This window comes from Bos grunniens, chromosome 8 (assembly GCF_055505025.1).
Source record: "Bos grunniens cultivar Pamir isolate PY7600 chromosome 8, Bosgru_T2T1.0, whole genome shotgun sequence".
In the NCBI taxonomy this organism is placed as follows: Eukaryota; Metazoa; Chordata; class Mammalia; order Artiodactyla; family Bovidae; genus Bos; species Bos grunniens.
The window spans coordinates 56,434,974-56,460,961 of NC_141172.1; the positions used below are offsets into that span (position 1 = coordinate 56,434,974).

The 25,988-nt window shown below is 40.2% G+C and overlaps 2 long non-coding RNA genes across 6 annotated transcripts in view; one reads left to right on the top strand and one right to left on the bottom strand.

Moving 5' to 3' along the window:
* The window catches only part of LOC147367090 (uncharacterized), a 46,691-nt gene extending 42,883 nt beyond the window's left edge, over window positions 1–3,808 (bottom strand). For 2 of the 4 annotated variants that reach the window (XR_015169170.1, XR_015169167.1), the window contains exons 1-2: window positions 3,575–3,808; window positions 603–747 (exon numbers count right to left, since the gene is read on the bottom strand). This is a non-coding gene — a long non-coding RNA (uncharacterized LOC147367090). Of the gene's footprint in view, window positions 1–602; window positions 751–3,574 lie in introns of all 4 variants that reach the window. The other 2 variants (XR_015169169.1, XR_015169168.1) reach the window with 1 other exon arrangement.
* The window catches only part of LOC147367093 (uncharacterized), a 349,455-nt gene continuing 327,270 nt past the window's right edge, over window positions 3,804–25,988 (top strand). For both annotated transcript variants that reach the window (XR_015169171.1, XR_015169172.1), the window contains exon 1: window positions 3,804–4,916. This is a non-coding gene — a long non-coding RNA (uncharacterized LOC147367093). The remainder of the gene's footprint in view (window positions 4,917–25,988) is intronic.

Sequence of the window (25,988 nt, forward strand, 5' to 3'; positions counted from 1 at the left end):
TGATACCATTTAAGCTTAAGAGTATATGGGGTAATTTCTGAGAACGAAGACAGTATTCCTAGGGATGACATCAGAGGGATGTACTCCTATTCAGTGCCTGACTTTCTAGTCATGCTACATCTTTCACCAAGATCACAGTAATTTAGGTGTGTATTAGTTATCTACTACTGAATAACATGAAAGTGAAAGCCACTCAGTCGTGTCCGACTCTTTGTGACCATATGAACTGTATAGTCCGTGGAATACTATACAGTCCATGGAATTATCCAGGCCAGAATACTGAAATGGATAGCCGTTTCCTTCTCCAGGGGATCTTCCCAATCAAGGGATCAAACACAGGTCTCCTGCATTGCAGGCAGATTCTTTATCAGCTGAGCCACCAGGGAAGCCCCCTGCTGTAAAATGAACATCCTCAAATTCAGAGGCTTAAAAAAAACCACTTATTTACTATCTCACAGTTTTTGTGGTCAGGAATTCAGGCAAGACCTATCCGGGTTCTCTGCTTTAAGGTCTCTCACATGGCTGCATTTAAGGTATCAGCTGGGGCTGGGGTATCATCTAAAGGTATGACTGTAGAAAGACCCACTTCAGTGATCACTTACATAACTGCTGGCAAGATGAAGTTCCTCAAAGCCTGTTGGACTGAGATCTTCAATTCCTTGACTGTTGGCTGGAGCTGGCTGGAGTCTATCCTCAGTTCCTTGCCATGTGGGCCTCTCCAGTGCTTCATCAGGTTCAAAAGACAGTCTGCTAGGAAGAAAGAAGTTACGATATTTTGTAAACTAATAGTGGAATTGATATTCCATTACCTTTTTCCTTATTCTATTAAAAGCAAATTACTAAGTTCAACCTACATTCAAGGGGATGAGTAATTACATCAGGGTGTGACTATCAGGAGGTAGGGATCATTGGGACCTTCTCAGAAGTCTTCCTAAGACAAGGTTTTCTTCTTGGTCACCCAACTCAGTTAACTGAAGCAAAATTGGTCAGAGGTGTCAAGTGTATCCTTGCCTTCATTCACATTCATATCATCAAGGTCAAAGCTATTTAATAGTTAAGTAGAGCAGTGGCTGGTAAGAAAAACAAAGAGGTTGGAGTGTCCAAAGGAGGTGGGAAAGTAGGCATGGAGGTAAAGGTGGTGTGGGGTCACCTCGAATAATCAGGTGAAAGGAGGCCTTAGAACTACCTGACTCACTACCGCCAGTTTACAGACTTGAGAGAGAAAAAAATTAGATGCAATATATTTCATCCTGCCTCCCCCAATATCTCCCCTCTGCTCTAGCTTTCAGATCATAGGGCTAAAGAAGCTAACTTCAAGTTCTGTAGAGACAGCCATGCTTACAGAGGAAGCAAATCCTACAGATTTCAAGGTTTAAATCTGCTCTTATCAGTGTATTTAATATAGAGTTGGGAAATAACTACTTCACTTGCACAGGGGCTGAGACTGTAAATAGGGTTAGTTTCCCAGACGACAAGAGAGGAGCTGTTTACAGAAAGTAAGTGAAGGCTGAGTCTTCAAAAAAAAAAAAAAAAAAAAATCAGATATCTATCATAGCCCTCTGTCTCACTGCCCCACTTTACCTTCCTGTCCAGAGTCATGACACTGATTGAAGGTTAGAATTGCAGGAAATGCAAATCCTGTGTAGATTTGGGGAGATCAAAGAGTCTCTGGACAGGAACTCAAAGTGGGAGGAATCAATCAGAGGTCTAATATTCATGTGAATAGACCATCCAATAATCTGACCTCTCACTGTCTATCCCTTTTCAACCTATGGCCCTTTACCTCCATTCCAGTTCAGTTATGGCCATATTCTAGAACTCGTCATCAGAATATTTTTTCGCTCTGAAAAAATATAGTTTGACATTTCACCCTTTACTCTTTCAGCTTATGCCCTTGGTATGTCAATTCCTCAACCTGCTCAGGAACTACAAGCCACTCGTTCATCTGATAACCTTCTATCTTTATCTCCTCCTCCAAGTAAAACTTCATGGTCTATCACTTAACCACACACTTAAATAGCTCTAAAGTTGTTTAGTCAATCAGTTGTGTCGGACTCTTTTGCAACCCCAAGGAATACCAGGCTCCTCTGTCCATGGGATTCTCCAGGCAAGAATACTGGAGTGGGTTGCCATTTCCTTCTACAGGGGATCTTACCAACCCAGGGACTGAACCCGCATCTCTGGCATTGGCAGGCGGATTCTTTACCACAGAGCCACCAGAGAAGTCTTCAAAAAATAGCTCTAAAGCACCTTCCCCATTTTCCTTTCATATGTCCTTGCCTGGCTGCTGCTGATAAGTTGTTTCAGTCGTATTCGACTCTGTGCGACCCCATAGACAGCAGCCCACCAGGCTCCCCCGTCCCTGGGATTCTCCAGGCAAGAACACTGGAGTGGGTTGCCATTTCCTTCTCCAATGCATGAAAGGGAAAAGTGAAAGTGAAGTCGCTCAGTCGTATCCGACTCCCAGCGACCCCATGGACCGCAGCCTACCAGGCCCCTCCATCCATGGGATTTTCCAGGCAAGAGTACTGGAGTGGGTTGCCATTGCCTTCCTGGCAAAACCTAACTATACCTTTTCTAGTGCATGCAGGCCAGTGTTATCAGTGGCTCTGTCATGTCTGACTCTTCGGGATCCCAGGGATTATAGCCTGACATGTTCCTTTAGATTATCCTGGCAGAAATACTGAGGTGGGTTGCCATTTCCTCCTCCAGGGGCTCTTCCCAATCCAAGGATTGAAACCATGCATGAGGCTCCTGCATTGGCAGGCGGATTCTTTACCACTGAGCCACCTGGGAAGCCCTGCCTTCTAATAAACGTCTGATTCCTCTTGGGTAAAATCATACAATTAAGTACGTTGGTACCACCATAGATTGGTATTTATGTTCTACAACTAATAGTCAGCTCCAACACTGTCTGAAAAGAATCCATTCATTCTTTCTATGTTTACTATGTATTTGGCACTTAGGACACACCAGTGAAGGACACAAAGCTCCTGTCTTTGTGGAGCTCATGATTGTTTTCTTAATCAATTCTCTTGCCTACTTTCAGGTTCCTACAACTCCACATTCTTCACTCTTACAGCACATGTGCTGGACCACCACATGGGAATGAATACTCACAAAATGGGGACTTTTCATCATAAAAACTTCAAAACAACAAGACCAAACATGAATCCTCATACTTTCTCTCCTCTTTCCTTCACACTATACTGAAAGGTTTCACTCAGATGCTGTCTTTGATTCCCCCACATTGGGATCTGTCCTTGTTTTCCAATTCGTAACACTTTTCACATGGTGTAGAACACGTTTGGCGTAATCACCTTCTCAGAGGACAGAAATAAAGTTTACCTCATCACAGCTGCACATACCTAGTGGAGCTCAGAAACTTCTGGAGAAAATGGAAAATGAAGGAATTTCTACACGGAGGCTCAGCCCAGTGTGCTCTGCACTGGTGTCACGCCCAGGGGTGTGGACATGTTCAGAGGCGGGGCCATGTCAGGGGCAAGGACTGAGAGGCTGTGGCGTATCGCTTCCTAATGGCGACTGCACCTGGCTGTTTCGGGAGACGTCTTACCTCAGAATTCTGAGTCCTATTTCCATCGCTTCTGGAAGACAGAAGTTGAGATTTCACTCAAAGACAGGTTCTGACCAAGGTTTCTGGACACTTCCCCTTGTCCTGTTTGAAGAGTCGTCAGCCATTTTCGTCCCAGTCTGCGGGCCTCGAAGCTTCTCATTCCTGAAACTCCCACACCAGGCCGTTGCCTCGGAAGCCCTGGGGGCAGGGCTGCGCCTGCCCGAGACACGCCCCTCCCCGCAGGGGACTCTCGGGGAACTCCGTGGGGGCGGTCTTAGTCCCAGATATGGTAACCACATTGACCACTGTTAAGTCTACACCTTGCACTGGCTGCCTGGGCTTGCTCAGGTGACCTGAGTCTCAGCTCTCATCCATGAAGTGCTGAGATGCTAATATGAACTAATGGGGTTGACCTTGAGAACGAATGGACAAGTGAAGAGCTTTGAACAGTCTTAAGGGCCGATGTTAAGGAATGGGTTGGGGGCCCTAAGGCAGTTACCATGGGAGTCTTGCCAGTGCTCAGAGTCCAGGGCCGTGCAAGTGCCTGCACAGCTTAGAAGGATGGTGAGACACCCAGTGTGCCGCTAAGTTGCTTCAGTCGTGTCCGACCCCTATGAACTGTAGCTAGCCAGGCTCCTCTGTCTATGGGATTCTCCTGGCAAGAAGAGGAGTGGGTGGCTATGCCGTCCTCCGGGGGATTTTCCCAACCCAGGGATCAAACCTGCTCTCCTGCATTGGCAAATTGTTTGTACTAGCGCCTCCTGGGAAGCTTCTCCGCACGCACCTACCTCTCTCCCTCTCCCCCCACCTCCAGTCCATACACTGCATTAAGAAATCATCTCTGATTCTCTGCAGGACCAGAGTATAAGAAGGATCCTCACAGTCCTCAGGTGGTGGTTTTCAGAGGTACCCAAAGTGCTTTAATTCCGCTTGGGACTGATCAGTGAGGAGTAGTTGTGGGAACCCCAGATAAATGCCAATCAAGGCGTTAGTGTCAGTGGACAGAGAGGGCAGAGGCTGAACCATTCCTTGTGCTCTGCAAGATCCAGGACAGCAAGACACGAGGCTCTCAGGCAGAAAGGATTCGGCTTTTTTGCAGGGCAGAAGATCTCAGATGATGCGCTCGGTCGCTTCTATCACTTCTGACTCCTGGCGACCCCAAGGATTGTAGCCCTCCAGGCTCCTCTGTCTATGGTATTTTCCAGGCAATACTGGAGCGTGTAGCCATCTCCTTCTCCAGGGGATCTTCCCCACCCAGCGATGGAACTGGAGTCTCCGTAGTCTCCGGCACTACAGGCAGAGTCTTTACCGTTGAGCCACCGGGAAATCCTGAACATCTCAGGTAATGTCTTCAATTGCAGATATTGATATGTTCTTGGATTATTGAGGGCTTAACAGTGTATTCAGGTTCTGTGTTAATTAGGAACTGTAGCCGTGTTTACCTTAATAAGAGGGAAGATAATCCCCTTTTTTGGTGACTATTTTCCCTTTTAGAAAGTATTATTTAGTGAATTTCAAAGATGTGGAAAAGTAGAAGAAAGAATTTCATAGATTCTTGCCATCAAAATAGTTACTGTTAACTTTTTGATGCATCTGTTTCCCAGGTTTTGCTATGCCTAGTTTTACATTGCTTAAATAATATGTACTTTAAAAGAAAAACAACCGCTATCATAAACATTTTAATGTTATTATAAACTTTCAGAAGTAACATTTTTAATCATGACATCCTAAGTGCTATAGTATTAAATTCTAATTTTTGTTGATATTTGGAAAGTTTATATTTTTTTAAAAAAATTTAACATTTGACGCTGCATGTTTGGTCATAATTGTACTTGTTTATAAACTTTCTTATTACAAAGTTTACAAAGCATAAAGCTCTTCCTAAATATCTGATTAACCCAGGGATGTACCCTGATATGGATGTTTTTTTCTTTCTCCAGCCTCTTTCAATGAGTAATTCATTTAACGTGGTTAGCTATTTCAGTGCTAGTGTCAAGTCAGTGAAATCAGCTGCTTGGTAAAACATCCTCAGTGTAGAGTCTTCTAAACTTAACCCATTGTCTGCCTTGTTCGCAGTCTTTGTTTCCTCCCTCTTATCTTCCCAGTATCAGTAGCATCTGGACATCCAAGCAAGAAACACAAGAGCCATTTTGTGCTCTTCCCTCTTCATTTTCCCTATTGCTAGTCAGCTACTACATGGATGAACTGATAAAATATGCTGGGCAGAGAAATTCTGGAGTTCTGACAGTGAACTCTGTCCTTTCTAAATAGATGGTAAGATCCTTCAGGTACATTTTTGCAATTAATTTGAAAATATAGCATTGTAAAACAAAAACAGATATTTGATTCCATGTCAAAATTTCTATTTATTTACTTTCTTTTTTGTCTTAATTAAAACATCTTTATTTTTAAAAGTAAAAAAATTTACAGTTTTTGAAGATTACTTTCCATTTGCAGTTATTTCAAAATATTGGCTTTGTTCCCTTTGTTGTTCATTACATCCTTGAGCCTATCTCACACTCAGTAGTTCGTACCTCCCAATTCTCAACCCCTGTATTTCCCGTCCTTTTGCTTCCCTCTGGTAACCACTAGTTTGTTCTCCATATCTATGAGTCTGCTTCTATTTTGTATTTACTACTTTGTTGTATTTTTTATATTCCACATAGAAATAATATCATACAGTATTTGTCTTTTTCTGTGTGACTTATTTCACTTAGCATAATGCCTTCCAAGACAACCCATGCTGCTGCAAATGGCAAAATTTATTTATTTTTTTAAAATGGTTGAGTGGTAATCCACTGTATGTGTGTGTGTGTGTGTGTGTGTGTGTGTGTATATACATACCACATTTTCTTTATCCATTCATTTGCTGATGGACACTTAGATTGCTTCCATATCTAGGCAGTTGTAAATAGTGCTGCTATGAACATTGGGGTGCATGTATCTATTGAAATGATTTTTTTTTTGATATACATCCAGGAGTGGAATAGCTGGGTTATATGGTAGTTCTAGTTTTACTTTTTTGAGAAACCTCTGTCCTGTTTTCCATAATTGTTGTTTAGTCAGTAAGTCATATCTGACTCTTTGCGACCCCATGGACTGTAGCCTGCCAGGCTCCTCTGTCCATGGGATTTTCCAGGCGAGAATACAGGAGTGGGTTGCCTTTTCCTTCTCCAGTTTTCCATAGTGGCTGCAATAATTTACATTCCCCCAGCAGTGTAGGAGGTTTCTCTTTTCTTCATATACTCCCCAACATTAGTTCTTTGTGTTCTTTCTTTAATTTATTATTTTTTTATTGAAGAATAATTGCTTTACAGAATTTTGCTGTTTTCTGTCAAACCTCAGCATGAATCAGCCATAGGAATACATATATCCCCTTCCTTTTGAACCTCCCTCCCATCTCCCTCCCCATTCCACCCCTCTAGGTTGATACAGAGTGCCTGTTTGAGTTTCTTGAGCCATACAGCAAATTCCCATTGGCTATCTATTTTACATAGGGTAATATACGTTTCCATGTTACGCTTTCCATACATCTCACCCTATCCTCCCCTCTCCGCATGTCCATATGTCTATTCTCTATATCTGTTTCTCCATTGTTGCCCTGTAAATAAATTCTTCAGTACCATTTTTCTAGATTCCAATGATATGCATTAGAATATGGTATTTATCTTTCTCTTTCTGACTCACTTCACTCTGTATAATAGGTTCTAGGTTCATCCACCTCATTAGAACGGACTCAAATGTGTTCCTTTTTATGGTTGAGTAATATTCCATTGTGTATATGTACCACAATTCTTTATCCATTCGTCTGTCGATGTACATCTAGGTTGCTTCCATGTTCTAGCTACTGTAAATAGTGCTGCAGTAAACAGTGGGATACATGTGTCTCTTTCAATTTTGGTTTCCTTGGGGTATATGCCTAGGAGTGGGATTGCTGGGTCATATGGTAGTTTTATTCCTAGTTTTTTAAGGAATCTCCATACCGTCTTCCATAGTGGCTGCATCAGTCTACATTCCCACCAACAGTGCAAGAACGTTCCCTTTTCCCCACACCCTCTCCAGCATTTACTGTTCGTAGACTTTTTGATGAGGGCCATTTTGTCCAGTGTTAGGTAGTTTTGATTTGCATTTCTCTAATGATAAACAATGTTGAGCATCTTTTCATGTGTTTGTTAGCCATCTATATATCTTCCTTGGAGAAATGTCTATTTAGGTCTTTCCCCACTTTTTGATTGGGTTGCTTGTTTTTCTGGTATTGAATTGTTAGAGCTGCTTGTATATTTTTGAAATTAATCCTTTGTCAGTTGTTTCATTTGCTATTATTTTCTCCCATTCTGATGGTTGTCTTTTCAACTTGCTTATAGTTTCCTTTGCTATGTAAAAGCTTTTAAGTTTAATCAGGTCTGACCTGTTTACTTTTGTTTTTATTTCCATTACTCTAGGATGTGGGTCATAGAGGATCTTGCTTTGATTTATGTCATTGACTGTTCTGCCTATGTTTTCCTCTAAGAGTTTTATAGTTTCTGGTCTTACATTTAGGCCTTTAATCCATTTCAAGTTTATCCTTGTGTGTGGTGTTAGGACATGTTCTAATTTTATTCTTTTACATGTAGCTGTCCAATTTTCCCAGCACCATTTATGGAAGAGGCTGTCTTTGCCCCAGTGTATATTCTTGATTCTTTTGTCAAAAATAAGGTACCCATAGGTGCATGGGTTTATTTCTGGGCTTTATATCTTGTTCCATTGGTCTATATTTCTGTTTTTGTGCCAGTACCATACTGTCTTGATAACTGTAGCTTTGTAGTATAATCTGAAGTTGAGAAGGTTGATTCCTCCAGCTCCATTCTTCTTTCTCAAGACTGCTTTGGATATTCGGGTCTTTTGTATTTCCATATGAATTGTGAAATTTTTTGTTCTAGTTCTGTGAAAAATGCCGTTGGTAATTTGATAGGGATCACATTAAATCTGTAGATTGCATTTAGTAATATGTCATTTTCACAATATTGATTCTTCATACCCAGGAACATGGAATATCTCTCCATCTGTTATCATCTTTGATTTCTTTCATTAGCATCTTATGATGTTCTGTGTACAGTTTTTTTTGTCTCCTTAGGTAGGTTTATTCCTAGATATTTAATTCTTTTTGTTGCAGTGGTGGATGGGATTGATTCCTTAATTTCTCTTTCTGATTTTTCATTGTTAGTCTAGAGAAATGCAAGTGATTTCTGTGTATTGATTTTGTATCCTGCAACTTTGCTAAATTCACTGAATAGCTCTAGTAATTTTCTGATACTATCTTTAGGGTTTTCTGTGTACAGTATCATGTCAACTGCAAACAGTGAGAGCTTTACTTCTTATCTGGATTCCTTTTATTTCTTCTTAGATCGCTAATAATATGGTATATCACGTTGATTGATTTGCATATATTGAAGAATCCTTGCATCCCTGGAATAACCAACTTGATCATGGTGTATGAGCTTTTTGATGTGTTGCTGAATTCTGTTAGCTGCAGTTTTGTTGAGGATTTTTGCATCTATGTTCATCAGTGATATTGGCCTGTAGTTTTCTTTTTTTGTGTTGTCTTTGTCTGGTTTTGGTATCAGGGTGATGGTGACCTCGTAGAATGAAAGTGTTCCTTCCTCTGCAATTTTTTGAAAAAGTTTTGGAAGGATAGGCATTAGCTCTTCTCTGAATGTTTGATAGAATTCTCCTGTGAAACCACCTGGTCTTGGCTTTTGTTTTTTGGGAGATTTTTGAGCACAGCTTCAATCTCAGTGCTTGTAATTGGGTTGTTCCTAATTTCTATTTCTTTCTGGTTCAGTCTTGGAAGATTGAACTTTTCTAAGAATCTGTCCATTTCTTCCAGGTTATTTATTTTATTGGCATATAGTTCATAATAGTCTTTTATAATCCTTTGTATTTTTGCATTGTCTCTTGTAATCTCTCCTTTTTCATTTCTAATTTTGCTGATTTGATTCTTCTCTTTTTTTTTCTTGATGAGTCTGGCTAAAGGTTTGTCAATTTTGTTTATCTTCTCAAAGAACCAGCTCTTAGTTTTATTAATCTTTACTATTGTTTCTTTCATTTCTTTCTGCTTGGATCTTTATGATTTCTTTCCTTCTACTAATTTTGGGGTTTTATTGTTCTTCTTTTCCCAGTTGTTTTAGATGTAAAGTTGCTGCTGCTGCTAAGTCACTTCAGTCGTGTCTGAATCTGTGCGACCCCATAGATGGCAGCCCACCAGGCTCCTCCGTCCCTGGGATTCTCTAGGCAAGAATACTGGAGTGGGTTGCCATTACCTTCTCCAATGCATGCATGCATGCCGAGTCGCTTCAGTTGTATCCGACTCTGTGCGACCCCGTGGACAGCAGCCCACCAGGCTCCTCTGTCCATGGAATTCTCTAGGCAAGAACACTGGAGTGGCTGCCGTTTCCTTCTCCTGGTGTAAAGTTAAGTTGTCTGTTGGATGTTTTTCTTGTTTCTTGGGGTAGGATTGTATTGTGATAAACTTCCCTCTTAGAACTGCTTTTGCTGCATCCCATAGATTTTGAGTTGTCCTGTTTTCATTGTTATTTGTTTCTAGAAATTTTTTGATTTCTCTTTTGATTTCTTCAATAACCTTTTGGTTATTTAGAAACATGTTGTTTAATCTCCATGTATTTGTGTTTCTTACACTTTTTTCCTTGTAATTGATGTCTAGTCTCATAGCATTGTGGTCAGAGAAGATGCTTGATATGATTTCAATTTTCTTAAATTTACTGATGTTTGAATTGTGATCCAAGAAGTGGTCTATCCTGGAGAATGTTCCATGTCCACTTGAGAAGAAGGTGTATTCTTCTGCATTTGGATGAAACGTCCTGAAGATAACAACGAGATCTGTCTCATCTAATGTTTCATTTAAGACTTGTGTTTCCTTATTAATTTTATGTTTTGATGATCTGTCCATTGGTATAAGTGGGGTGTTCAAGTCTCCTACTATTATTGTGTTACTGTCAATTTCTCCTTTTATGTCTGTTAATTTTTGTCTTATGTATTGAAGTGCTCCTATGTTGGGTGCATAGATGTTTGCAATTGTTAGGTCTTCCTCTTGGATTGATCCCTTGATCATTATGTAGTGTCCTTCCTTATCTGTTGTAAACTTCTTTATTTTAAGGTCTGTTTTATCTGGTATGAGGATTGCTACTCCAGCATTCTTTTGCTTCCCATTTGCATAGAATATAATTTTCTATCCTCTCAGTTTCAGTCTATATGTGTCTTGAGGTCTGAAGTGGGTTTCTTGTAGACAGCATATATATGGGTCTTGTTTTTGTATTCATTCAGCCAGTCTGTGTCTTTTGGTCAGAGCATTTAATCCATTTACATTTAAAGTAATTATTGATATATATATTCCTATTGTCATTTTCTTGGAGAAGGCAATGGAGAGTCGGGCACAACCGAGCAACTGAAGTTGCTTTCAATTTTCACTTTCATGCATTGGAGAAGGAAATGGCAACCCACTCTAGTATTCTTGCCTGGAGAATCCCAGGGATGGAGGAGCCTGGTGGGCTGCCATCTATAGGGTCACACAGAGTTGGACATGACTGACGTGACTTAGCAGCAGCAGCATTGCCATTTTCTTAATTGTTTGGGGTTGTTTTTGTAGATCTTTTTTTTTATATTTTATTTCTTGGCTATATAAGCCCCTTTAACATTTGTTGTAAAGCTGGTTTGGTGGTACTGAGTTTTCTTAGCTTTTGCTTGTCTGAAAAGCTTTTTATTTCTCCATCAATTTTGAATGAGATCCTTGCCAGGTACGGTAATCTTGGTTGTAGATTTTTCCTTTTCAGTACTTTAAATATATCCTGCCATTCCCTTCTGGCCTGAAGCGTTTCTGCTGAAAGATCCGCTGTTAAGTGTATGGGGTTTCCCTTGTATGTTACTTGTTGCTTATCCCTTGCTGCTTTTAATATTCTTTCTTTGTGTTTAGTCTTTGTTAGTTTGATTAACGTGTGTCATAGCATGTTTCTCCTTGGGTGTATTCTGTATGGGACTCTTTGTGCCTCTTGGACTTGACTATTTCCTTTTCCATCTTGGGGAAATTTTCAATTATAATCTCTTCAAAAATGTTCTCATACCCTTTCTTTTTCTCTTCTTCTTCTGGGACCCCTATAATTCGAATGTTGGTGCGTTTGATATGGTTCCAGAGGTCTCTGAGCCTGTCCCCAGCTCTTTTCATTCTTTTTACTTTATTCTGCTCTTCAGAAGTTATTTCCACCATTTTGTCTTCCAGCTCACTGATTCATTCTTCTGCTTCATATATTCTGCTATTGATTCCTTCCAGAGTATTTTTAATTTCAGTAATTATCTTGTTTGTCTCTTTATATTTATTCTGTAATTCTTCCAGGTCTTTGTTAATTGATTCTTGCAATTTCTCCATTTTGTTTTCAAAGTTTTTGATCATGTTTACTATCATTATTGTGAATTCTTTTTCAGGCAGTTTGCCTGTTTCCTCTTCATTTATTTGGACTTGTGTGTTTCTAGTTTGTTCCTTCATTTGTGCAGTATTTCTATGCCTTTTCATTATTTTTTTTTAAGTTATTGTGTTTGAGGTCTCCTTTCCCAGGCTTCAAGGAAAGTTGAATTCTTTCCCTGAAGAAGGTTGAATTCTTTCTTCCTTTTGGTTTCTGCCCTCCTAAGATTGGTCCAGTGGTTTGTGTGAGCTTCATATAGGGTGAGATTTGTGCTGAATTTTTGTGTGTTTATTTTTCCTCTGATGGGCAAGACTAAGTGAGGTGATAAATCTGTCTGCTGATGATTGGGTTTGAATTTTTGTTTTGTTTCTTGTTTAGATGAGGCGTCCTGCACTGGTGGTTAGGTGATGCAGGGTCTTGTATTCAAGTGGTCTCCTTTGTGTGAGTTCTCACTATTTGATACTGCTTAGGGGTGGTTCTCTGGTAGTCTAGGGTCTTGGAGTCAGTGCTCCTACTCCAAAGGCTTGATCTCTGTTCAGGAATGAAGATTCCACAAATGGTTTATTATGGCATTAAGTGAGATTAAAACAAATATCCAAAAATGAGAAACCAAAGATGAACCCCAGACAAATGGCATTACAAAATCAGGCAAATGATAATTAAAATAATGGAATATACACATATACACCCATGAGGAAAGTAAAAACAGTCCAACAAAAAGAAAGTACAGTAGATTGATCTGGCAAACAAAGGAAATCAAAAATTATATTTACCAGTTAAGAATGAAACTAACTTAAGCACAAACTGGAAAACAAAACTAAAGTAAAGTGCCAGGTGGGGAATAAAACAATGAAAACAAAACGAACAAATATGTTGAGAGGAAAGGAAAGAAAGAAAAGAAAAAGAATAGATATGCAAAGTTAAATAGAGGTAGATGAACAAGATTTATATACTTTAAAGATTAGCTGCAAAGGGAAAAAACAATAGGAAATGCAAACAAAGGAATAAATGTAGAAAAAATATAATAGGTTTTAAAAAAATTAAAAATTAAAATTATAAAAAAGAGAAAAAAAAAAAAAAAAAAACAGAAGAAAAAAGGAAAACTCCACAGAACTGCAAAAGTCCAATGTAGAGGCTGAGGTTTATAACAATAGAAAGTGTGACTGAATATACACATATACATATATACCCATCATCAAAATCAAAATAGTCCAACAAAAATAAAGCACAATAGATTGACCCAGTGAACAAAGGAAACCCAGAATTATATCTATCAGAACAAAACTAATTAAAGCACAAACTGGAAGACAAAACTAAAGCAAGGTGCCAATTGGAGAATAAAGCAATGAAAATAAAACTAACAAATATGTTGAGAGGAAAGGAGAGAAAGAAAAGAAAGAAAGAATAGATATGCAAAATTAAGTAGAGCTAGATCTATATATGTTAAACATTAACTGCAAGGGAAAAAAAACAGTAGGAAAAACAAACAAAGGAATAAATGTAGGAAAAATAATAGTAAGTTTAAAAAATTAAAATTAAAGAGAAAGCAAAAAAAAAAAAAAAAAAAGGAAAACTCCATAGAACTGCAAAAGCCCAACATCAAGGTAGAGGTGTATGACAACAATAAAAAATGTGACTGAGGAAAAAAAAAGCTCAAAAGCTTAATTTGACTTCTTAGTACCCACTCCAGTGTTCTTGCCTAGAGAATCCCAGGGATGGGGGAGCCTGGTGGGCTGCCATCTATGAGGTCGCACAGAGTCGGACACGACTGAAGCGACTTAGCAGCAGCAGCAGCAGTACCAATTAAATCTACAAGTGCAACAGAGCAGGGAAAAGGAAAAGAAAAAAAGAAAAAAAATCCAAAAGAATCTACAGAACAAATCAAAAAATAAGAATAATGTTTTTCTTGAGTCACTGCTGTCAGAGTCCTTTCCCTCCCTGGGAATCACCAGTCTACCTTACCCCTCTAGGATGCTCTCTCAACACTGTACTGGTCTCTGGACCTGCTGTGGGGGCTGCTCAGATTCTAATCTGGTCCTACTCCTGTGTGTTCTTGTCTCCAATGTCCGCAGCTATCAAAGCTAGTGTGTTTTCTTTTGTGGGAGTTCTCAGTAGCCTTTTGTATATTCCGTAGACACAGAGTCTACCTAGTTGATCATGTGCATTCAATCTGCAGCTTATACAGCTGGTAGCAAGGTTTGGGGTCTTCTTCCTTAGCCACACTGCCCCTAGGTTTCAATTGTGGTTTTATTTCCACCTCTACATGTGGGTTATCCACTGGGGTTCAGCTCGTGAGGCTGCCCTGGAGGGCTTGGGTTTGCCCCTGTGAGGGCCAGGTGTGGAGGTGGTGCAGCTGCCTGGGTCTTGGGGGTTCTGGCAGCACCAGGTACTCAGGGGGTTTGGTGGCTAGGGCAGCAGGAAATATAGTGCTCTAGAAGGGTATTGCGACCAGTATTGGCCAATACGCTCCAGTCTTCTTGTCTGGAGAACCCACCTCCCTGACAGAGAAGCCTGGCAGGCCACAGTCTACAGGGTGGCAGAGTCGGACACGATTGAAGCGACCCAGTGTGCATAGATGCAAGACTTTTTTTGCCTGTGGTAGCTCTGCCCCAGTGAGAGTTGAGCGTGAAGGTCGCACAGCTGCTTGGCTTGCAGGGACCCTGGCAGCGCCAATTGTGCAGGGACACAGACTGCCTTTGCCAGAGTTACAGTCCTATCACAGTCTTTTTTCCAGCCTCTTGTAGCTGGCGATCAGAAGGCCTCTTTGGCCAATCTTTCTCTGTAACTCTGCCCATCCAGGCACTTAAAGGGCTCCCTTGCCTGGGGTCCTTCTCTGTTGTTCCACATGTCAGGCATATAGAGGGGCCTCCCTGGCTGGGGTCCTACTCTGTAGTTCAGTGGATCAGTCACTAAAAGGTGCACCCTGGATGTGGCCCTACTCTGTATTTCAGTGCGTCAGGCATTTGATGGACCAGCCTCTCTGTTGTTCAGTGGCCGATGCTGGCTTGTGGGGTGAGTGAGGCTATGGTGATGGCTCCACCCCCTACACGTGACTCAGCAATATCACCTTGCTTCCTTTACTGCCTGGCTTTCCTCCACCAGCATTTTCCACCGTGATCTCTGTCACATCCCCCCAATCCATTTCTCTGCAGTCAACAGCAGCGGTTGCCCTAGGATTGCTCCACAGTCCCTAAACTCCAGCTCCCAGCTGCTGTGCCTTCTAGGAGGCCAGCGTTCCTGTCTGGGGTATGTATGGCAAGGACTATCTAATTCTTATTCCATTTAGGCTGCCAAAGATCAGCTGTTTCACTCTCAGCCTTAAATGTTTCTCTTCTGATTCAGACAATTGCCCCGCTGTGGGGAATGGACCCCTGTTTCTGTTCCCCCACTTACTGAGGTCAGGTCCAGTCCTACTAACACTCTTGTTTTTCCCCCTAGATCATTCGTCCTACTGAGTTTTGCGTGGTTCTATATATTCTTTTCCACTGGTCAGGTACTCCTGTCCCTTCTCAGCTTGTATTCTGCATGCACTTCTGTGTCTGAAGGTGTATTCCTGATGTATCCGTGGAGAGACATGTACTCCACATCCACCTGTTCCTCTGCCATCTTGTTCTTCTCTCTTTGTGTTCTTTTTGATAATAGCTGCTCTGACAGGTGTTAGGTGATATGTCATTGTAGTTTTGATTTATATTTCTTGGGTGATTAGTGATGTTGAACATCTTTTCATGTGCTTGTTGGCCATCTGCATTTCTACTTTGGAAAAATGTCTCTTCAATTTTGCCCATTTTTAAATTGAGTTGTTTGTTCTTTTTTTTAAAAAATTAATTAATTACTTTATAGCTGTGCTGGGTCTTTGTTGCTGTGCACAGACTCTAACTGTGGCGAGCTGGGGCTATTCTCTATTTGCAGTGAGTGGGGACTATTCTCTAGTTGAGGCACACAAGCCCTAGAGCACATGGGCATCAGTAATTGTGGCACATGGGCTTATTTGCCACGTGGTATGTGGAATCTTCTAGACCAGGGATTGAACCTGTGTCCCCTCCATTGGAAGGCTGATTGTTAACCACTGGACCTCCAGGGAAGTCCTGTTTGTTCTTTTGATGTTGAATTGTATGAACTGTATATGTGTTGGATATTAATCCCTTATTGGTCATACTATTTGCAAATATATTCTCCCATTCAGTAGGTTGTCTTTTCATTTTGTTTATGGTTTTCTTTGCTGTGCAAAATCTTTTAAGTTTAATTAGATCCCATTTGTCTATTTTTTACTTTTGTTCCTCTAGGAGGCAGACCAAAACATTTTTCTGGGATTTTTTCAGAGTATTCTGCCTATGATTTCTTCCAGTAGTTTTACAGTTTCTGGTCTTATATTTAGGTCTGTAATCCATTTTGTGTCTATTTTTGCGTATGGCATTAAGGATTGTTGTAATTTTTTTCATTTACATGTAGATGCCGAATTTTTCTAGCACCACTTACTGAAGAGACCATCTTTTATCCATTATATATACTTGCCTCATTTGTCATAGATTAGGTGACCATAGGTACATGGATTTATCCCTGGGCTTTCTATCCTGTTCCATTGATCTATATTTTGGTTTTTGTGACAGTACCATGCTGTCTTGATGACTTTAGCTTTGTAGTATATTCTGAAGTCAGGGAACCTGATTCCTCTAGCTTCATTTTTCTTTTTCAAGCTTGCTTGGGCTATTTGGGGTCTTTTGTGTTTCCATACAAATTCTACATTTTTTTGTCTAATTCTGTGAAAACTGCCACTGGTAATTTGATAGGGATTGTACTGAATCTGTAGATTGCTTTGGGTAATATAGTCATTTTCACAATATTGATTTCTTTCAGTCTAAAAACATGGTATGTCTCTCCATGTTTATGTCATCTTTGATTTCTTTCATCAGTATCCTATATCTTTTTCTGAGTAGAAGTCTTTTGTCTCCTTATATAGTTTTATTCTTAGGTATTTTATTCTATTTTGTTGCAGTGGTAGATGGGATTGTTACTTTAATTTTCTGATCTTTTATTGTCAGTGTATAGGAATGCATGAGATTGCTGTGTATTAATTTTGTATCCTGCAACTTTACCAAATTCATTGATAAGCTCTAGTGGTTTTCTGGTGGCCTTTTAAGAATTTTCTATGTATAGTATCATGTCATTTGCAAACAGTGACACTTTTACTTCTTTTCCAATTTAGACTCCTTTTATTTCATTTTCTTCTCTGATTGCTGTGGCTAGGACTTCCAAAACTATGTTGAATAACAGTGGTGAGAATGGACATCCATGTCTTGTTCCTGATCTTAGAGGAAATGCTTTCAATTTTTCACCACTGAGAATGATGTTTGCTGTGGGTTTGTCATATATGGCCTTTATTATGTTGAGGTAGGTTCTCTTTACATCCACTTTCTAGAAAGTTTTATCATAAATGGGTACTGAATTTTGTCAAAAAACTTTTTCTGCATCTATTGAGACGATCATATGGTTTTGTCCTTTAATTTGTTAATATGGTGTATCACATTGATTAATTTACATATATTGAAGAATCTTTGCCTCCCTGGGATAAATCCCATTTGATCATGGTGTATGATCATCTTGATGTATTATTAGATTCTGTTTGCTAGTATCTTGTTGAGGATTTTTGTGTCTATGTTCACTAGTGCTATTGGCCTCTAATTTTCTCTTTTTGTAATATCTTTGTCTGGTTTTGGGTAATGGTAGCCTCATAGAGTGAGTTGGGACTGTTCTTCCCCTCTGCAGTTTTTTGGAAGAGTTTGAAGATAGGTGTTATCTGTTCGGTAAAGAAGACTTGATAGGATTTACTTGTAAATCTGTCAAGTCCTGAACTTTTGTTTGTTGGAAGATTTTAAATCACAGTTTCAATTTCAGTGCTTGTGACTGGTCTGTTCACATTTTCAGTTTCTTCCAGTTCAGTCTAGGAAGGTTGTACCTTTCTAAGAATTCGTCCATTTCTTCCAGGTTGTCCATTTTATTGGCATATAGTTTCTTGTGGTAGTCTCCTAATGATCCTTTGTATTTCTGTAGTGTCGGTTGTAACTTTTCCTTTCTCATTTCTAATTTTATTGATTTGAGTCCTCCCTTTTTTTCTTCATGAGTCTGGCTAAAAGTTTATCAATTTTGTTTATCTTTCAGAGAACCAGCTTTTAGTTTCATTGATCTTTGCTATTGTTTTCTTTATTTCTATTTCATTTATTTCTGCTCTGATCATCATGATTTCTTTCCTTCTACTAACTTATTTTTGTTGCTGTTTTTTTTTTTTTTTCTTCCCACTAGTTGTTTTAGGTGTAAGTTTAGGTTGTTTTGAGATATTTTTTGTTCCTTGAGGTGGGAACTTAGAACTGCTTTTGCTGCATCCCATATGTTTTGGGTCATCGTGTTTTTGTTGTCATTTGTTCCTAGGTGTTTTTTAATTTTGTCTTTGGTTTCTTCAGTGATCAATTGGTTATTAGTAGCATATTGTTTAGTCTCTGTATGTTTGTGTTTTTTTTTTATAGTTTTTCTTTTGTGTAATTGATTTCTAATCACATAGCATTGTGGTCAGAAAGGATGCTTGATACAATTTCAGTTTACTTAAATTTACCAAGGCTTGATTTGTGACCCAAGATGTGATCTATCCTGGAGAATTTTCTGTTGTGCACTTAAGAAGAAGAAAATGTATTCTGCTGCTTTTGGATGAAATGTCCTATAAATAGCAGTTAAGTCTCTCTGGTCTAATGTTTCATTTAAGGCTTGTGTTTTCTTATTAATTTTTTGGATGATCTGTCCATTGGTTTCATTCTGTGTTCCATTCTGAGAATGAGTTTGTAAGTCCAATTTGTTTATAAGTCCAACAGAGTTAGCCTAGGTATTAAACACTATCGGTTATATAGTACTGTATTGTAATAGGTTTATAATACTTTTTGCACAAATAGGACATAAAAAAACAAACACAAAAATAAACATTTAAAATCTTATAGTAAAGTTCCTTGAAAAATAGGGTAGTACAGTCAACAGCTAGCATACAGGGGCTGGCATTGAGTGAACAGGCAAGAAAAGTTACTGATTAGAGGAGGCAGAGGAGGTGGAAGATGTTATAGATGAAGGATCATTGGCAATAGGAGACAGAGGGCAAACTGCAACTTCACTCGTGCCTGACGTTGATGCCACAGGTTCTGGTTCCTTGCTGGATTCAATTATATCTACCCTCTTGAAAGAACAATCCAGTGATGTCTGGGTATTCACTTTTTGTTTCTCATCATAGATGACACCGCTGCACTGGATTGCATTCTGAATGGTTGCTGCAACTTTCATGTACTGTTCTAGGTTTGGCTTCTGTGCCTCAAAAACTAACAGTGCCTCCTCAAATAAGGGAAATCCCCTTGCCATTTCCTGTGCTGTGAATCTCTTCAGGTCCTCAGTTACTTCTTCCTCTGGTTGCTGCACTCTCTCAATTATTTTCACTTTTGTTTCCATCATTATTGCTTGGCACTTCTTAGCAGTGCCAGCTTCATCACCCCAGCTTTTATGCTTGTTTCCAGACAGACATCCTGAGCTTGAAATAAAGATATTGTACTATACTCTATGAAGTACTGTACAGTAAAGTACACAGAAACACAGCCACGTGTGGAGGATGCATGCGTGTGACAGTGTATGCCAGACATGTGAACTAACAATGTAATTGGACATGTGAACACATAATCACATCTTTTAAAGTTTGCAACTTGAAGGTTTGTAAGTAGGGGACTTATAGTAATCGTGCACCTGGACCTGCTGTGGGAGCTATGTAGGCAGCTCAGACTCTGGTCTGGCCCTACTCTAAGGTGTATGGGCCCACAGAGCCCACAGCTACTAAAGTCAGAGACGTGATAGGCAGTTTGACAAGTGTTGTGGTGACCCAAGCTCTGCTCTGGATATTGAGTGGGGCCTTCTCTTTGCTCTGTGGTTGACACTGTCCTGTCAGTGGCAGAGTCTGCTCCCCAGTTGTTGGAGTAAGGGCCCCCAGATCTGCTTCTTAGCCGTGTGTCTCATCTGTGGTGTGAGGTAGGCAGGATTGGAGCACTTCCACTGGGAGGGAAGCTACTGAGTATTTCTCCTTTGGAGCTGTTCACCTGTGCATGTGCTCTGTTGTGTCACGTTTCACCTGTTGTGCAAGCTCTCAGATTACGCTGACGATGGCACTGTTCTTGGCTCCACCGTAACTGTGGGTATGCTAGCAGTTGGCCCTAGTGTGTCTCAGATGTTGCTTTCACCAGTCACCAGAGAAGATCCGCTGAAGTCAAGTCCCAGGACTGTAGTAATCGTGGATCTGTTGTGGGTGTTATGGGGGTAGCTCAGACTTTAGCCTGGCCCAGCCCCCATGTGTATGGGCCCACAAAGGCTACAGTAGCTAAAGCTAGGTCTGCCTTGGCTGTGAGAGCACTTGTCCATTCAGATGTTTTGTAGGTGCTGACTTTTTACCAAGCTGGTTGTGGGAGTGTCAGTTCATGGTTTGAGCAGCTGTGAGGAGAGATTTCAGATTGTCTTCCTTAGTTGTATGGCCTGTGGGGCTCATCTTTGGTTTTAGCCCCATCTCTACACGTGGACCACCCACAGGGGCCTGCTTCCAAGGCTGGCCTGGAGCACTTGGGTCTGCCCCAGTGAGGACAGAGCATGGAGGTGGCATGGCTGCCAGCTGTGGGAGCCCTGGTGGTGACAGGTGCATGGGGCAATCAGTGGCTGTGAGAGATCTGGTCCTGTCAGTGATGAGGTGTGTGGGAAAGCCAGTAGCCATGGACACGAGAGATCTGGCCCTAGGAAAGGTGGGAACCTTTCCTAGATCCCACTACCAGCACAAGATGGCCAGCCCTGGTGGGGGCCACTTGTAGTGCCCAACAGCAGGTGCGTGCGGGCCAGCCCAGGCCGAGCTCATGGTTTTCTATTTTATTTGGTTAATTATGGTCTGTAATCAATATTTATTTAATTTTCTTTTTGTCTGCACCAAGTGGCTTATGGGATCTTAGTTTCCTGAGCAGGATTCAAACCCAGCCCTCCTGTAGTGGAAACATGGGGTCCTAACCACTGGACCACCAGGGAATCTCCATGTAGTCATATTTATTTTGATGTTTATAATGTCACATTTAGACAGTGGGAGCCCCTTCAAACTGGCTTCTGGATCCTTTTGACATATCTCTATCATTCTTTGAACATTTTCTTACTTTATCATGCAACATGTATCAGGAGCATCTTGTATTTTCTGGCAACCAATCCTAGAATCATCCATTTTTCCAAAATGCCCTGGTTTAATTTGCTGGAGTATGGTATTTAGAAGCCATTATGTAAGATCTCAACTGACATCCTTTTGAAACTTACTACTTCTCTTCTGTGTTTTTGATGGACTTCCCTGGTAGCTCAGATGGTAAAGTGTCTGCCTACAATGTGGGAGACCCGGGTTCAATCCCTGGGTCAGGAAGATCCCCTGGAGAAGGAACAGCAATCTACTCCAGTATTCATGCCTGGAAAATCCCATGGACCGAGGAGCCTGGTGGGCTACAATCCATGGGGTCGCAAAGAGTCAGACACGACTGAGCGACTTCTGTGTGTATGTAAGTTCTCAGTGTGGTAAGTGTGTTCATTGCTGTTGGGGTGTTACTGTTTCCATGTCTTTTCAAAGGACAGGGAGGCCTGGCATGCTGCGATTCATGGGGTCACAAAGAGTCGGACACAACTGAAAGACTGATCTGATCTGATATATATAACATGTATAACATATAATGTGCATATAATATACATCTATTTTTTGGTATCTATATACAAGATAAAACTATGAGTTCACACTAATACCTCCAATTCCAGTTAAATGCCCAACTCTGTAGAATTCATTTTAGTTTTCTTCCTTCCCACTCTCTGTAACTTCCTTCTCTAGTAGTGAGAAATCTGTCTCCCATTATTCTTAATATAGGAAACACTTGCAGTGTTTGGTAGACCAGTATTAATTCTTCCTCTCTTAACTTGGCGTGGACATAGGACAGTAATCATGCGGCATGAAGACAGTAGAGCTTTGTTTGATAGTTTACCTGCACTTGATAGTTTAATCTTTGAAAGTATCAAATGGAGTAGCATCTTTAATTTTACGTTTGTAGGTATTTATACTATGTTATTATTGTCAAGAGAAGCAAAATCAGTGAACATGAGTAGCAGAGGAGGGGGTGAATGCATCTTCACTTACACTGGTTTTACCACTTAAAATATTCAATCTCCCAGTGGCATGTATGGTACAGTAGGAGATTATAAACTCAACTGGTTTATATAAATACAATCTATAATTTATAGTCCATGCTGCTGCTGCTGCTGCTGCTAAGTCGCTTCAGTTGTGTCTGACTCTGTGCGACCCCATAGACGGCAGCCCATCAGGCTCCACTGTCCCTGGGATTCTCCAGGCAAGAACACTGGAGTGGGTTGCCATTTCCTTCTCCAATGCATGAAAGTGAAAGGTGAAAGTAAAGTCGCTCAGTTGTGTCTGACTCTTAGCGACCCCATGGACTGCGGCCCACCAGGCTCCTCCATCCATGGGACTTTCCAGGCAAGAGTGCTGGAGTGGGGTGCCATTGCCTTCTCCCTTTACCTCCCTAGCACTTATTTATTTTATAATTGAAAGTTTGTGTCTTTTGACCGCTTTCATTCAATTCCACCTCCTTCCACTTCTGCCTCTGTTAACCATAAAATCTGATCTCTTTTTCTAAGTTTGTTTGTTTTTGAAGTATATTCGATCTGTAACACTATGTAAGTTCCTAGTATACAACATAGTGTTTTGACATTTTTGTGTGTTACAAAATGATCACCACTATTTCTGTGAGTAGCAACGTCCTTTGTTAAGTTTCTGAGGTCATAAACTTTGTAGTTAGTTAACTTTTTCTTCTTCTCATACTCATAATTGGTCCATCATTAAATCTTTTATAGTATATCCAGAATCTAATGTTCCTTTACCTGCTTCTTACTACTCAATCTTAGTGATTGAAGCTACCATTATGTCTTGCCTACATTCTTTTGATAGCCTCTGAATTGTCTTTTTGTTTCCATGCTTGCCGTACCATCTATTCTGCTTGAAGCCAGACTGATATTTAAAAACAAATAACCATTTTACCTCTCTGCTCAAAACTTCCAAGAGCTTCTCTTTTTAACTCAGAAAAAAGCCCTAAGGCCTCTGCATATCTTACATTTGATCTAAGTTTTTCTACTTCCTTGGCTTCATCGCCAACATTCTTTGCTTTACGTGTTCTGTTCTAGCCATACCACTGGCCTTCTTGTTGTTTTTTGAACATGCTGAATGTTTGCCTACCTCACGGCCTTTGCAGTTATTATTCTCTCAGGCTGGAATGCTCTTTACTCTGATATTTTCTTGGCTTAAATTCTTCAGTTTTTTCAGACATCTTGCTCAAATATTAATATCACCTTATCAGAAAAAGCTTTCCTGACTTCCGTTAGTAAAATAAACCTGCCTCGTCATGGTCCTCCTCCCCTTTTCCTATTTAATTTTTGCCATAGCATTTGTCACCATCTAACATATTTTATTGTGAAGTCAAGTGGGCCTTAGAAAGCATTACTATGAACAAAGCTAGTGGAGGTGATGGAATTCCAGTTGAGCTATTTCAAATCCTGAAAGATGAGGCTGTCAAAGTGCTTCACTCAATATGCCAGCAAATTTGGAAAACTCAGCAGTGGCCACAGGCCTGGAAAAGGCCAGTTTTCATTCCAATCCCAAAGAAAGGCAATGCCAAAAAATGCTCAAACTACCACACAATTGCACTCATCTCACACGCTAGTAATAGTAAAGTAATGCTCAAAATTCTCCAAGCCAGGCTTTAGCAATACATGAACCGTGAACTTCCAGATTTTCAAGCTGGTTTTAGAAAAGGCAGAGGAACCAGAGATCAAATTGCCAACATTTGCTGGATCATCAAAAGAGCAAGAGAATTCCAGAAAAACATCTATTTGTGCTTTATTGACTATGCCAAAGCATTTGACTGTGTGGATCACAATACACTGTGGAAAATTCTGAAAGAGATGGGAATACCAGACCACCTGACCTGCCTCTTGAGAAACCTATATGCAGGTCAGGAAGCAACAGTTAGAACTGGACATGGAACAACAGATTGGTTCCAAATAGGAAAAGGAGTACGTCAAGACTGTATATTGTCACCCTGCTTATTTAACTTACATGCAGAGTAAGTTCATCATGAGAAACGCTGGGCTGGAAGAAGCACAAGCTGGAATCAAGATTGCCGGGAGAAACATCAATAACTTCAGATATGCAGACGATACCACCCTTATGGCAGAAAGTGAAGAGGAACTCAAAAGCTTCTTGATGAAAGTGAAAGAGGAGAGTGAAAAAGTTGGCTTAAACCTCAACATTCAGAAAACAAAGATCATGGCATCTGGTCCCATCAGTTCATGGGAAATAGATGGGGAAACAGTGTCAGACTTTATTTTTGGGGGCTCCAAAATCTCTGCAGATAGTGATTGTAGCCATGAAATTAAAAGACGCTTACTCCTTGGAAGGAAAGTTATGATCAACCTAGATAGCATATTCAAAAGCAGAGATATTACTTTGTCAACAAAGGTCCGTCTGGTCAAGGCTATGGTTTTTCTGGTGGTCATGTATGGATGTGAGAGTTGGACTGTGAAGAAAGCTGAGTGCCAAAGAATTGATGCTTTTGAAGTGTGGTGTTGGAGCAGACTCTTGAGAGTCCCTTGGACTGCAAGGAGATCCAACCAGTCCATTCTAAAGGAGTTCAGTCCTGAGTGTTCTTTGGAAGGACTGATGCTGAAGCTGAAACTCCAATACTTTGGCCACCTCATTCAAAGTGTTGACTCATTGGAGGAGACTCTGATGCTGGGGGCATTTGGGGGCAGCAGGAGAAGGGGATGACAGAGGATGAGATGGCTGGATGGCATCATCAACTCGATGGACATGAATTTGAGTGAACTCTGGAAGTTGGTGATGGACAGGGGGGCCTGGCATGCTGCAGTTCTTGGGGTCGCAAAGAGTTGAACATGACTGAGCGACTGAACTGAACTGAACATATTTTATATATAGTTAACATTTTACTTTGTATACAATCTACCTGTATAAATTACATTTTAAATATTTAGTATAGTTTATGTTGACTTAGAGCCCCTACTAGACTATAAAATCCATGAAATCAGGGACTTTGATTTTTTTATTATGTGTCTTCAGTGTTTTTAACGGTTCTTTAAATGTAATTGGTGTTTCAATAATATTTGTGGGAAAAGTAAATAATTAAATTTACTATATTAGAGAAAGAATTTACTTTGTTCAGATTCTAGTAGTGCCGGTCAAGTTAAGACATTTCCTGACATTTCTCTCTTTGCCTAGTTACATCCCTGTTGGAAACAGAAGTGATTCCGTGTGTAGAAATGGGAGTTGTTGGAGGGGTTAAAAAAATGTAGGGGAGGAAATAGGGAAAAAGAAGACTATACCCTCCTCTTCCATTTTAAGTATCCCAGCCTAAAACTACTACACATTTACAAAAGGAAGAAGTTTTAACTTTAAATGAAGTTGGTGTTTTGATTAATAAATTGGACTGAGGTAGATTATTCTTGGTACTACAGGTATCCTAAAAGAAGATTGTCTAAGAAAATTAAGGGACTTCCCTTACCCAACATTTTCTTCAGAGGAGAAGAGAAAAAATTGAATCTGTAGATTGGTTAGAAATGACCTAGTGTAAGGGGAATGAATGAATTCAGTTGTTTGTTTGTTTTTTGGTCTGCATCCTATGGAGTTCTGCTCCATCAACACAAGTTACCTTTCTATTATGCTCTTTAACACAATGGTTAGTAACCTGTTATTTACATATCTGTCTCCTTTACTAGACTATGAGTGCAAGAAGATAGGGCCACTGTTTTTTTTTTTAATTAATTAATTTATTTTAATTGGAGGCTAATTACTTTACAGTATTGTAGTG